Consider the following 12475-nt stretch of genomic DNA (forward strand, 5'->3'; position numbering starts at 1 on the left):
GCATTGAGAGAGTCGACCACCTCGGGTTCCTGAAGCATAACAAGAATGGCAGTGGACATTGATGGGTACTCTGTATTAGACACAGAGGTGAGCACAGACTAGGCATTGAGTTATTTGATCCTCCTAACAACACTATGTGATAGTCATATTATTATTAATATTCTATAAATTGCTTAGTGAGGTTACATAACTTTCCCAGAAACACACAGCTAGTGAGAGAGCCAGTCAATATTAACTCTCACTATTAACACTACCTCTTTTTACCGCTACTACTTTAAGAGAGATATACTTGTTTGAAAAAGGCAAAGTTTCACTATATTTTTTTTGAAAAGCCCAAGGACAATTGAGTTGCGCAGCCTAGCTTGAGAGCCCAGGGTAAAGATGATGTGGTGTTTACTTTTATTCCTGCTCCAAATATTTATCAATGTTCAGGAGGATTTGGAAATTAAGAGTGGATTTGTAATTCTCATTCTTGAGCATTGAATAGATGTTTCAGTTTACTTCTGTGCATATGACAATATCCAATTCTTAAACTTCACTAGCTTAAGGATTAAAGGACAAGTGTCATTATGAGCAAAGACTTGTGAGTTGAAGTCTGGGGAGTTATACATGCAAATAAGATATCTGTGTCAATCTTGGTTAATATTGGGAGTTTGTCTTTTAACTACTATTTATATATGCTAAGCATGCTTACTTAAAGCATACTTTCACATGGAATCCTAACTTAGCTTTTAGAGAATTGAGTTTCAACCACTTAAATTACAATTAATACAGAGGATAAGGAATGTTTTTTTGTTTGTTTGTTTGTTTTTTGTTTGTTTTAGACAGAGTCTCACTCTTTCACCCCGGCTGGAGTGTAGTGGCGCGATCTTGGCTCACTGCAACCTCCACCTTCCAGGTTCAAGCGATTCTCCTGCCTCAGCCTCCCAAGTAGCTGGGTTTACAGGTGCCCACAATCACACCCAGCTAATTTGTGTATTTTTAGCAGAGATGGGGTTTCACCATGTTGGCCAGGCTGGTCTCGAATTCCTGACCTCAGGTGATCCACCCGCCTCGGCCTCCCAAAGTGCTATGATTACAGGCGTGAGCCACTGTGCCCAGCCAATTTTAAAAAAATTTTTAAACTGAAGCAAATTAGGAGATAATTTTGGATCGTGTAACATTTCAAAGGAAGAAGGGTAGGAAGTAATAATATCAGTTGCAGAAATAAGACAGTAACATTTAAAAATGTATGTTAAAACTTTTTAGTATTAATATATAGTATCTTCTTTCACCCTCACAACAATCCTTAGAGACAGAAATTATTGAAGTCTCCATTGCATAGCCAAGGACAGAGGCTCAGAGAGATTAAGTAATTTGCCCAAGATCACAAAGCTAGTACAAATGCTAGCCAACATTTGAAACCAGCTCTCTCTTACTCCCAAGTTCCTTTTCTTAATCAATACACCAGATGATCTGGGGTTTTACCTCACAATTTAGAGGTGGTCATTACTTCTCCCTTTGTGGCTGCTGGCTCTACTCTTTCTTTTCTTGAGAAGATACACTGGCAATGTTCTTTTCCTGGCAATCCAAGAAGTCCCTACAGGTACTAGTTCACTTTAAGCCCTGTAAATTCCTTTGGAAAATGTTATTTACCTATCAATTAATATGTGAGATATTGTATTGTGTACTTGAGAGTTCTATGCAAAGGAGACATCATCTCTGTGATACAGCAGTTTACAATCTTGCAAATATCAAAAGCATGTGACATCAAGGAGCCTTGAAGTCTTAACATATTCTCTACCTATTTGCCAAAAAAGTACTTATTATTTGTCTCAATTGTGTTTCCACTGTCATTAATCACAATATTCCAAAGTTGGATATCCAACATTTCCCCTGCCATCTTGTCACAACAGTCAAGTAAGAGTAATGTATACATTATCTCTGCTTCAGTATGGGTTGTCCAAATCCAAGGGCCACTACAGTGTTTTTATTCCCCATCTTATAATATTTAAAGTTTTAGTTAGCTCACAGTATAGCCATTTCTTGTAAAGCCTCACAAAGTCTCATTTTGATATCACAGTAGTCCTAAAATAAATCAGAAATTAAATTGGAAAGTGTGGGTCTTCCTCCCTAGCTGTATCATCCACATGGACTCTCAGGATGCAGCAAGATGTCTCTGTGATAAAGTGCTTGTGAATGGAAAACCCCGTCCTAAGCAGGCTGATGAAATGTGGCGGGCTGAGAAAGTCGGTGTAATGTTTCTGTTCTCTATTGCATTCTTAATTACATTTTATCTGCTACCTTAGGTTTTGATAAAAAGATACCAATCACAATTATTTCAAGAAATAATTCCCCTGTTACCAGCTAGTGTATGGGTAACTTGCATATGGCAACTCTCTAGAAAATATTTGTCTTCCTATCCTGCTTGCAGTTAAGTTTAAAAATAAATTTAATAATAGAATCAGATAAATAATACTTTGTGGGTTATCCAAAATTCACGGTCATATTTTGTCAAATCTTCAAGATTTTTTTCACAGGTTACTAAATAGCTTTTGTGTTCAAAATGTACTCAAAGATATCTTTTCTTTCTTTACACCTTGCACAATCTGGTGAATAAAGGTACCCTAACATTAGTAGGCTGGTAGGGCTTCTCTCTAGTGCTTTATTCCTTTGTGATGCTCTGAGACAGGAAGCGTGGACATTTCATATTCTAAAGGAAAAACATGTAATTTAGCAGCCAAACCACTCATTTGGTGAAAAAGGATTTTATCTTTTGTTCAAACATATTATCACTATAATAAACATCTAACCTAGCTATTTTTTGAGACCTCTGGTTCAAGAGGAAGACTTAATGGAAGAAAGGGATGGAAGAAATAAACAATAGGTCAAAGGGGAAGAAAAAACAAGAGGAAATCATATCAGAATATGAAAACCAAGGAAAAGAGAAAATGTAGCACAAAGGATAAACAAGAAGGAGTGTATAGAAGCAGTTAAGAGCACAAGTTGCAGAGCAAACAGACCTGCATGAATTGCTGGCTGTGCCCTTGTTAGTTCTTTGACCTTGGACAAATTATTTCATCTTATTCGCCATCACAAAATAAAAGTGATAATTCTCTTTTTTGTTATTCAAGTCATTGTGAGAATTAAATGACTTTCTCTGTAAAACACTTAGCTCAATGCTTGGCACAAAGTCAGTCACTGCTCAATAAGCAGGAACTCTGACTAAGATTTCACTAGCTCCAGAAAAAAAAAAAAAAGCTTGAGATTTGAGTGGAGTGGTAGATTGCCAGTCACTGCTATCTCAAATATCATTCCAGGTCAGCTACATTCAATGCTGCTAACCTCTGAACTAGTCTCTAATTTTGTGTTAACACTTTTGCAACTGCGTATTTAGAAGTCCAGCAGGAGAACAGTCTGACCCACCAGTCAACATTCACATGTATCATGTCTCTGAGATGAGTTTCTATAGAAGCTGATTCCACTTCAGGTATTTGTCTGAGATAATGCAGTTGTGTGGTATTTCATTCTTCATGGACTTCCTGGGAACTGATTTAAGGTACACACATCGATCAGAGCCGAATCAAGCTCAAAGCCAGCAGCTTCTCAGGGGATGAGACAAGCGACCATTGAGACCAGTTCAATCAAGGTGGCCCTTGGGTTCAAAGGCTGCCATCTGAAATAAGTCTGGAAAGTGCCTTTTAAATTCAATGAGTACTGATGAAGCAGCTGCCCATAGGGAGACCCCGACTGTACGGTATAAATACATCTATCCCAGAGCAGCCATAAATAAAACTCTCGTTTTTATGCATAATTAACACAGAGTAGTAGCTAGTAGTTTGGCTAAATTATAACGACACATTCTAAGGCTACTTTTGTCTGTCTTAGCTTTAGAATATAATAATGTTAAATTATTAGCCTATATGCTATGGTATGCTTGTCTGTGTGTGCCTGTGTGTGTCTGTGTGTGTGTATAAACATTTATATTTTTTTGTTTATTCTGCTTAGGAATAGTAAACGTAACTTTAAGAAAAATATTGGGAACCCCAATGGTTCTAAGTCCTTTGGCTCTCATTATTTTAACATAAGGTCTCCCTGCAATAGGTGGATAATAAGCTAAACTGAAACCAAGGTTGTTCTTATTCTGTGGGAGCTGCTGAAAGAGAAGGAGAGAAGCTTAGTAGGCAGAAATGGCTCCTCAAGCAGAAATACCTTTTGAAGCCAGCAAGTCATCTTGATGCTTGGATGGCTGGTATGAGGTGAGGACTGCTGGGTGAGAATTCACTACTGCATCTTTGTGGGACCTTTTTATTCAGTGCCTTCTTGTCTATGTAAAATAAAATAAACCAACTTTTTGTTATTTTTTATATTTCCATGAAGAAGTCCATTGGGTCCAATAAAATCATGCAGTTTTAAGTGCAGTGTGTTTCATATGGGCTTCCCAACATGCATTCTCATTCGAAGGTCACTTACTTGCTTGCTTACTTTTTGTGGCACGTTTGAATTAATAATACATTTGATGTCAAATTACAACTTTCCATTAAGAAAACTTGATTGACAATTATAATATCTCAGGTACAATAATGTGTCTTTCCTATGACTCTCCAAATAATCTCTGGATCTGACTATTTGACGGCTATTTTCATTTTAAGAGACAATTTCTACCTTCAGAAATCCTCAGAAAATGAAACTGAACCCAAAGTGAAGAGAATAGTTTACACTCATAGACACTGTAATTAATGAATTGTTAGGGTAAAACAATGCAAGGTTTACCATGGTATCAAATTTCTTCTCAGACAGGAAACTAAAATATAAATTCTAGGATAATTTGGCCACGAAAAAATAAATAAATAAATAACAGGCAAGAATGACAAGGTAATTCTCCCTCTAAATGCAAAGTAATTTCTCCAATCCAAAGCTCAAATAAGATCAGAGAATCAAGTGGTTTCTGTTTTAGCCTTAATCAAAGATAGTGATAATTTTTTTTGAAATCTTGAGAACAATGTAGAGCAATAGAAAAGATTCTGATAGGCCGGGGATGGTGGCTCATGCCTGTAATCCCAGCACTTTGGGAGGCTGAGGCTGGCAAACCACCTGAGGTCGGGAGTTCGAGACCAGCCTGACCACCATGGAGAAACTCCGTCTCTACTAAAAATATAAAAAATTAGCCAGGCATGGTGGCACATGCCTGTAATCCCAGCTACTCAGGAGGCTGAGGTAGGAGAATTGCTTGTACCTGGGAGGTGGAGGTTGCAGTGAGCCCAGATCATGCCATTGCACTCCAGCCTGGGCAACAAGAGTGAAACTCCATCTCAAACAAAAAAAAAAAAAAAAAAAAAAAAAAAAAGGAGACTCTGACATTTGGGTCAACATCATCCCATGCTTATCATTTTACAATTATGCAATTGTAATTAGTGCAAACACTATCACTTCCTCTGCGTTCCTCAATTTTTCTACCTAGGAAAAAGGATTAGTTGTAGTTGGAATGAGTCTTTTAAAAATGACTTGGAAACGCTATTTATGAATGCTGCAGAGTACCATTTACAGATATAAACTCACCCCTAAAATTAACTTTTTTGTATGGAATCTTTTTTGTATGTGGGACAAACAAAACAGAAAGTAATAGCTACAAACTGGACACCAAAAGTCACCATGACCCGTGAGTCCCATTATGTGTCCCATTATGTGATGATGATGATGATAAACAGGTTAATACCTTGAAAGAAAATGGACATAAATACAGTAGAATCTGTGGATAGTCAGGAACTGAATGACCTCCTTGGTATCTCTAAAGCAGGGATATCCAATCCTTTGGCTTCCCTGGGCAACATTGGAAGAAGAAGAATGCCTTGGGCCACACACAAAGTACACTAACACTAATGATAGCTGATGAGCTTTAAAAAAATCACAAAAAAATCCTCATAATGTTTTAAGAAAGTTTATGAATTTGTGTTGAGCCACATTTGAAGCCATCCTGGTCTGCATGCAGCCCATGGGCTACAGGTTGGACAAGCTTTCTTCTAAGCTTTCATATTTTACTAACCAAGTAGATCTGAGCTCTTCCACTGATGTTTTTTGAGTTTACGAATAAGCTCACTGATAGGGACATAGTGTCTTTTCTCTGAACTTACAGACCTAGATATTGCAATACATCTTTTTGCTCTTGGGGTCCACATAAACTACCCACATTAGGCATTTTTATAGCAGATAGTCCTAAAGATTTTTTAATTTATTGGGAGTAAATAGTATAGCAACACAATTTACAATTAAATATTAAACATGCCTATCCTTCAAAATTGTTGCATCACATCTCTTCCCAGACTCTGGACTTTTGTATTCATGCCTTGTCATCTGCCTTCTTGTCTCTCTGGTAGATATTGCTACTTCTCCATGCAAAATATGATCAAGTCTCCTAGCAACTTCAGAACAACTTCTCTCACTCTCCCTGTATTATACAAAGCAATCTGACCCTCCTCAGAGGCTATCTTCAGCCTCAGTTACAAGGCTGTATTTGCACAACCAAATGTAGTAGAGGGAAAGGAATTGAGAGATCACCTATGGCCAAAGATATGGGCTTTTAGACAATCATAAAGATGTTAGGTTTTATTTCTAGCAAGATGGGAAGCTATAAGAGGGTTTTGAGAATAAGAGACAAATTAGCCCTAACATTTATTTTGTCAGTATCACTCTGGATGACAAATAGAAAATTGTGTGGGAGAAAAAAGTAGTGGAAACAAGGAAACACTTCAGAAGGCTATTGCAATTATGCAGGCAAGGTGGAATGGAGGTTTGTATGAAGGTAGTTATCAGTAGTTGAGGTGGCGAAAAATTGTCAGATTTAGAAATTGAAGATACAGCCCATAACATTTGCTTATGGACTGCATACAGCACATGAAGGGGAAAAAAAGCCTTTTCAAGGTTTTTGGCCTCATCTGATGATATGGTTTGGCTCTGTATCCCCACCCAAATCTCATCTCAAATTGTAATCCCCACGTGTCAGAAGAGGTGCCTGGTGGGAGGTGATTGGTTCATGGAGGTGGATTTCGCCTTTGCTTTTTCTCTTAGTGAGTGAGTTCTCACAAGACCTGGTTGTTTGAAAAGATGTAGCACCTACCCCTTTGCTCTCTCTCTCCTGCCCTGCCATTGTAAGACCTGTTTGCTTTTCCTTCACCTTCTGCTATGATTGTAAGGTTCCTGAGGCCTCCAAGTCCTGCTTCTTGTTAAGCCTGTGAAACTGTGAGTCAATTAAATCTCTTTTCTTCATAAATTATCCAGTCTCAGGGAGTACTTTATAGCAGTGTGAGAATGAATTGATACAGAAAATTGGTACTAGGAGAGTGGAGCACTGCCATAAAGATACCTGAAAATGTGAAAGCAACTTTGGAACTGGGTAATGGGCAGAAGTTGGAACAGTTTGGAGGGCTTAGAAGAAGACAAGAAAATGTCAGAAAGTTTAGAACTTCCTAGAGACTTGGAGGCCTCAGAAGAAAGGAAGATGTGGGAAAATTTGGAACTTCCTAGAGACTTGTTGAATGGCTTTCACCAAAATGCTGATAGTGATATGGAAAATAAAGTCCAGGCTGAGGTGGTCTCAGATGGAGATGAGGAGCTTACTAGGAACTGAAACATAGGTCACACTTGCTATGCTTTAGCAAAGAGACTGGTGGCATTTTGCCCCTGCCCTAGACATCTGTGGAACTTTGAACTTGAGAGAGATGATTTAGGGTACCTGGTTGAAGAAATTTCTAAGCAACAAAGCATTCAATAAGTTACCTGACTGTTTCTAAAAGTGTACAGTCATATGTGTTCACAAAGAGATCATCTGAAATTGAAGTTTATGTTTAAAAGGGAAGCAGAGCATAAAAGTTTGGAAAATTTGTGGTGTGACCATGTGGAATAAAAGAAGAACCCATTTTCTGGAGAAGAAATTTAAGCCTGCTGCAGAAATTTGCATAGGTAATGAGAAGCAGGATGTTAATAGCCAAGACAACAGGGAAAATGTCTCCAGGAAATGTTAGAGTTCTTCACAGCAGCCCCTCCCTTCATAGGCCCCCAGGTGTAGGAAGGAAAATTTGTTTCCTGGGCTGGGCCCAGGGCCCTGCCACTCTGTGCAGCCTTGCAACATGACACCCTCCATCTCAGCCACTCCAGCTCCAGCCATGGCTAAAATGGGTCAAGGTACAGCTCAGGCCATTGCTCCAGGGGGTGCAAGCCCCAAGCCTTGACAGCTTCCATGTGGTATTGGGCTTGCAGGAATGCAGAAGGCAAGAATTGAGGTTTGGGAACCTCCACCTAGATTTCAGAGGATGTATGGAAATGCCTGGAAGTCCAGGCAGAAGTCTGCTGCTGGGGCAGAGCCTTCATGGAAAACCTCTGCTAGGTCAGTGAGAAGGAGAAATGTGGGGTTGGAGCCCCCACACAGAGTCTCCACCGAGGCACTGCCTACTGGAGCTGTGAGAAAAAGGCCACCATCCTCAAGACCCCAGAATGCTAGATCCACTGACTGCTTGCACTGTGCAACCAAGAAAGCCACAGGCATTGAACACCAACCCATGAAAGCAGCCATGGGGGCTGAACCCTGCAGAGTGACAGGGGCAGAGCTTCACAAGGGCATGGGAGCCCACCCCTTGCATCAGCATTCCCTGTATGTGAGACATGGAATCAAAGGAGATTATTGTGGAATTTTCAGATTTAATGACTGCCCAGCCTGGTTTTGGACTTGCATTGGGCCTGTGGCCCCCTTTTTTTGGCCAATTTCTCCCATTTGTAACAAGAGCATTTACCCAATACTTGTACCCTCACTGTAACTTGGAAATAATTAACTTGCTTTTGATTTTACAGGCTCCTAGGCAGAAGGGACTTGCCTTGTCTCAGATGAGACTGCGGACTTGAACTTTTGAGTTAATACCAGAATAAGTCAAGACCTTGGGGGACTGCTGAAAAGGCCTGATTGGTTTTGAAATGTGAAAAGGACATGAGATTAGAGAGGGGCCATGGGCAAAATGATGTGGTTTGGCTCTGTGTCCCCACTCAAATCTCATAAAGATAAGATGTAATAATGTAATCCTCAGTTATTGAAGATGGGGCCCAGTGGGGAGTGATTGGATCATAGGGGCAAATTTCCTTCTTGCTGTTCTTGTGATAATTGAGAGAGTTCTCACAAGATCTGGTTGTTTGAAAATGTGTAGCACCTCCCACTTCACTCTCTCGCTCTCCTGCTCCACCATGTTAAGATGTGCTTGCTTCTCCTTTCCTGAGGTCTTCAAGTCATGCTTCCTTTTAAGCCTGCAGAACTGTAAGTAAATTAAACCTCTTTAATTCATCAATTACCCAGTCTTAGATAGTTCTTTATAGCATTGTGAGGATGGACTAATACATCTGCCAATACTTGAAGTGGACAGTGCTTTGAAAAGGCAGATTGGGAAAATGGGTGAATCAAAAGTTTGGTGAACACTTACTGAGTTTTAGAATGTGTTAGATATTGCATTGGAGATGTTGAATAGAAAATTGAATATGAGGTTCAGGAGATAGGTTCAGGCTAAAGATTAAATGTGGCAATCCTAATAATATAGATACTAGTTAAAGGCTTGAGATTGGATGAGATCATCTATGGAGATGAGGAAAAAGAGGAAAGAGAGTAGATCTTCAAGCTAATATAGAAGGCACTTTAATGTTTAGACATCAAGAAAAGAGAGTAGAAAGTTGAAATAGAACAATGAATGTATAGATGAACCAGTAGAAGTGGTGTTCCTGAAGCCATGTAAAGAAAGTTGTTCAAGAAGATTAGAATGATTTATTGAATCAGAGGCTACTAAAAGGTTTAGTAAGATGACAACTAGGATTTAGCAATTGAGTTGGTCAGCTAATTGCTTTGACAACAGCACAGTTGGTGAAATGGCAGAGTTTAAAATCTGGAGTGCACACAAGAGAAAATTTAAGAGAATCAAGGGCAGATAATACACGTAGATAACTCTTTGGACGATATTTGCTATTAGGAGAAAAAAATGTGGCAAATGTTGATTAGGAGATGTGAAATTATGAGAGGTTTCAGATTTTTAAAAATTTGTCTCAGCTCTTAATTTGTTTGATGGGAGATATAGTGTATTAATGTGCTAATGGGTTTGGTTTAGAAGATAGTGAAAATACTGGTGTAATAAAAAGGAGCAATTGCAGGAAAGAAGCCCTTGAGCAGATAGGTAATAAAATAATACCTTTCACTAATGTTTGTGTTAGACATAGGTAAAGGAAAAAAAATTTTAAAGTGCATCCTAGCGGCTTAATAAAGCCTGACTATTATTATTGTCTAGCAACTTGCATATATTATTCATTCTCATTCTGGTAAACTACAACAATTTTTTTAACTGGGAATTAAAATAGTTGAAAATAAGTTTAACAAACTTATGAAAGAGTTATTGGCAATTGTCACCCTCACTTTCACTGCTGGTATTGATTCTCTCAAGGAGGAACTCAGAAGAGAACAGCCTAGGGCAAAGTGACTGTTGAGCCTAAACGTCTCCTGCAGAGTGGCTTCCATATGGCTTCATTGAAAATTGAAGGTTGTGGGAGGATGGGGTGAGACTCAAATACTGAAGCTTTCAGCATAACTCCTTCCTCTAAGACCAGACTTGGATTTTTCAGAACCATTGAAGCCCATTTCAGGAACTGGCCTCCATTCTAAGTTTTTATTGTTGTTGTTGGTTTGTTTAATTTGTAGACAACCATGCCTAAAATAAGCTTAACCTACCAGGTAGTGAGCTTGAAATAATGCTACTCCATAGTGAAAATCATTGCTAATGGACAAGTAGAGAGTTGGCTCTTAAATTGCAGAGTTTTCAAGGACTTTCTATGGACTCCAGATGTAATTCCAAACTGGTTTTTCAGTAAGTCAGAAAAGACTTAAAATGGCCTATTTCCCCTGTTCTTTCTGGCAATTTACTGTAAGTACTGATTATTTTGTCAAGCCTTTTGAGCTCAAAGCTCTCACTATAATATCTTCAGCCTTGATGGACTGTGGTTAGAGGAGTAAGTGCTAGAAATGAAATGTCTTATTTATTTAAGAAAAGAATCAAAAGTGAAATGGGCCTTGCTCTGCTATGGGGAAAACTGAGTAAATGCTGATGAGCAATAATTGGGAGCCTTTATTTTCATATGAAAAATCTAATACAGAAAATCCCCACTGATACAGAATGGCAAGGCGAATGATTTCATTATAGAATAAGGAATATCTTTAAAGTGGAAAGATCTCTCTTTGTATTTTCTTCAAAAGTTTTAAGAAGAGGCACATATAAAGTATAAATCTATCAACCTTTATTCTCCTGAGGTTTGTGAAGGGGTTGCCTCTTAAAGAAGTGGTGTATTCCTAGTACTCTCAAGTTTTTCATCTTGTGGAGTTTCTCTTTAAAATTTAAGTAATACATTTTTAAGAAATTGGACTGATGACAAAAAAATCCTGACAATTTGTTATCAATGATTATTATGACAGATATCAAATACTTCAGTAATATTTTAAACATTAATTTAATTGAAAGTTGTATCTGAAATAGCATTTCTTGAATAATATCACAACTCAGTGGGCAGTTGTTCATGTATTCTGGAAAATAATAGTTACCAAAACAATGCAAGATATCATGGATCTCATTTACTGTGATTATGTATGTTGGAAAAAGGACTGCTTATTTCTACTTAATAATTGTTGTTAAGCCCTTTATTGCTGAATGTGATACTATGTAGCACTGAGGAAACAAGGGGGAAAGAGATGAAATGGCAAGAATAACAAAAAAATGATGTAATTTGCTTTTTTACTTAAAGATCGACAAGACAACAGTCAATTTGTTGACACCTAAACCATATTACCCATTGAACTGGAAACCAATATAAGCTTGCATTTATTTGTCTTGCACATATATATTGAACCATGATTCTTGTCCTTAAACTATCTTAGCAAAAATGATAGTAACAATGAGAAATTATTAGCCCCCTGAATTCACTGTCTAGTGGAGTTCTAACATGGATTAGCCGTGTGACTACTGCTATGGTTTGGATATGGTTTGTTTGTCCCCACCAAATCACATGTGAAATTCAGTCTCCAGTGTGGTGGTCTTTGGAGGTGGGGCCTGGGGAGATGTGTTTCAATCATCATCGGGGTAGATCTCCCATAAATAGATGCTCCCCCTGAGAGGAAAGGAGCTCTTGCTCTATTTGTTCCAGAGAAAATCAGTTGTTAAAAAGAGCCCCGCACTTCCCTCCTCCTCTTGCTTCCTTTCTCATTATGTGATCTCTGCACTCACTGGCTCCCCTTTTCCTTCTGCTGTGAGTGGGAGCAGCCTGAGGCCCTCGCCAGATACACAGTCTGGAACCTTCCAGCCATCATAACTCTGAACCAAATGAGCTGTTTTTCTTCCTAAATTACCCAGCCTCAGGTATTCCTTTATAGTAATACAAAACAGACTATGACAACTGCAAGTTAAAGGTATTTCTGCTAAAAGGTGATGCATAG

General features: G+C 38.6%; 2 long non-coding RNA genes across 4 annotated transcripts in view; both read left to right on the forward strand.

Moving 5' to 3' along the window:
* Positions 1–12475, forward strand: part of LOC129047440 (uncharacterized) — a 1160145-nt gene that overhangs the window by 368496 nt on the left and 779174 nt on the right. The window lies entirely within an intron of this gene.
* LOC134762152 (uncharacterized) overlaps positions 1–12475 on the forward strand; it is a 36543-nt gene that overhangs the window by 5285 nt on the left and 18783 nt on the right. The window contains exon 2 of the long non-coding RNA XR_010141858.1: positions 1–12475. This exon is cut by the window's right edge and continues 18783 nt beyond it. This is a non-coding gene — a long non-coding RNA (uncharacterized LOC134762152).

The sequence above is a fragment of the Pongo abelii genome, chromosome 9, assembly GCF_028885655.2.
Source record: "Pongo abelii isolate AG06213 chromosome 9, NHGRI_mPonAbe1-v2.0_pri, whole genome shotgun sequence".
NCBI classification, from domain to species: Eukaryota; Metazoa; Chordata; class Mammalia; order Primates; family Hominidae; genus Pongo; species Pongo abelii.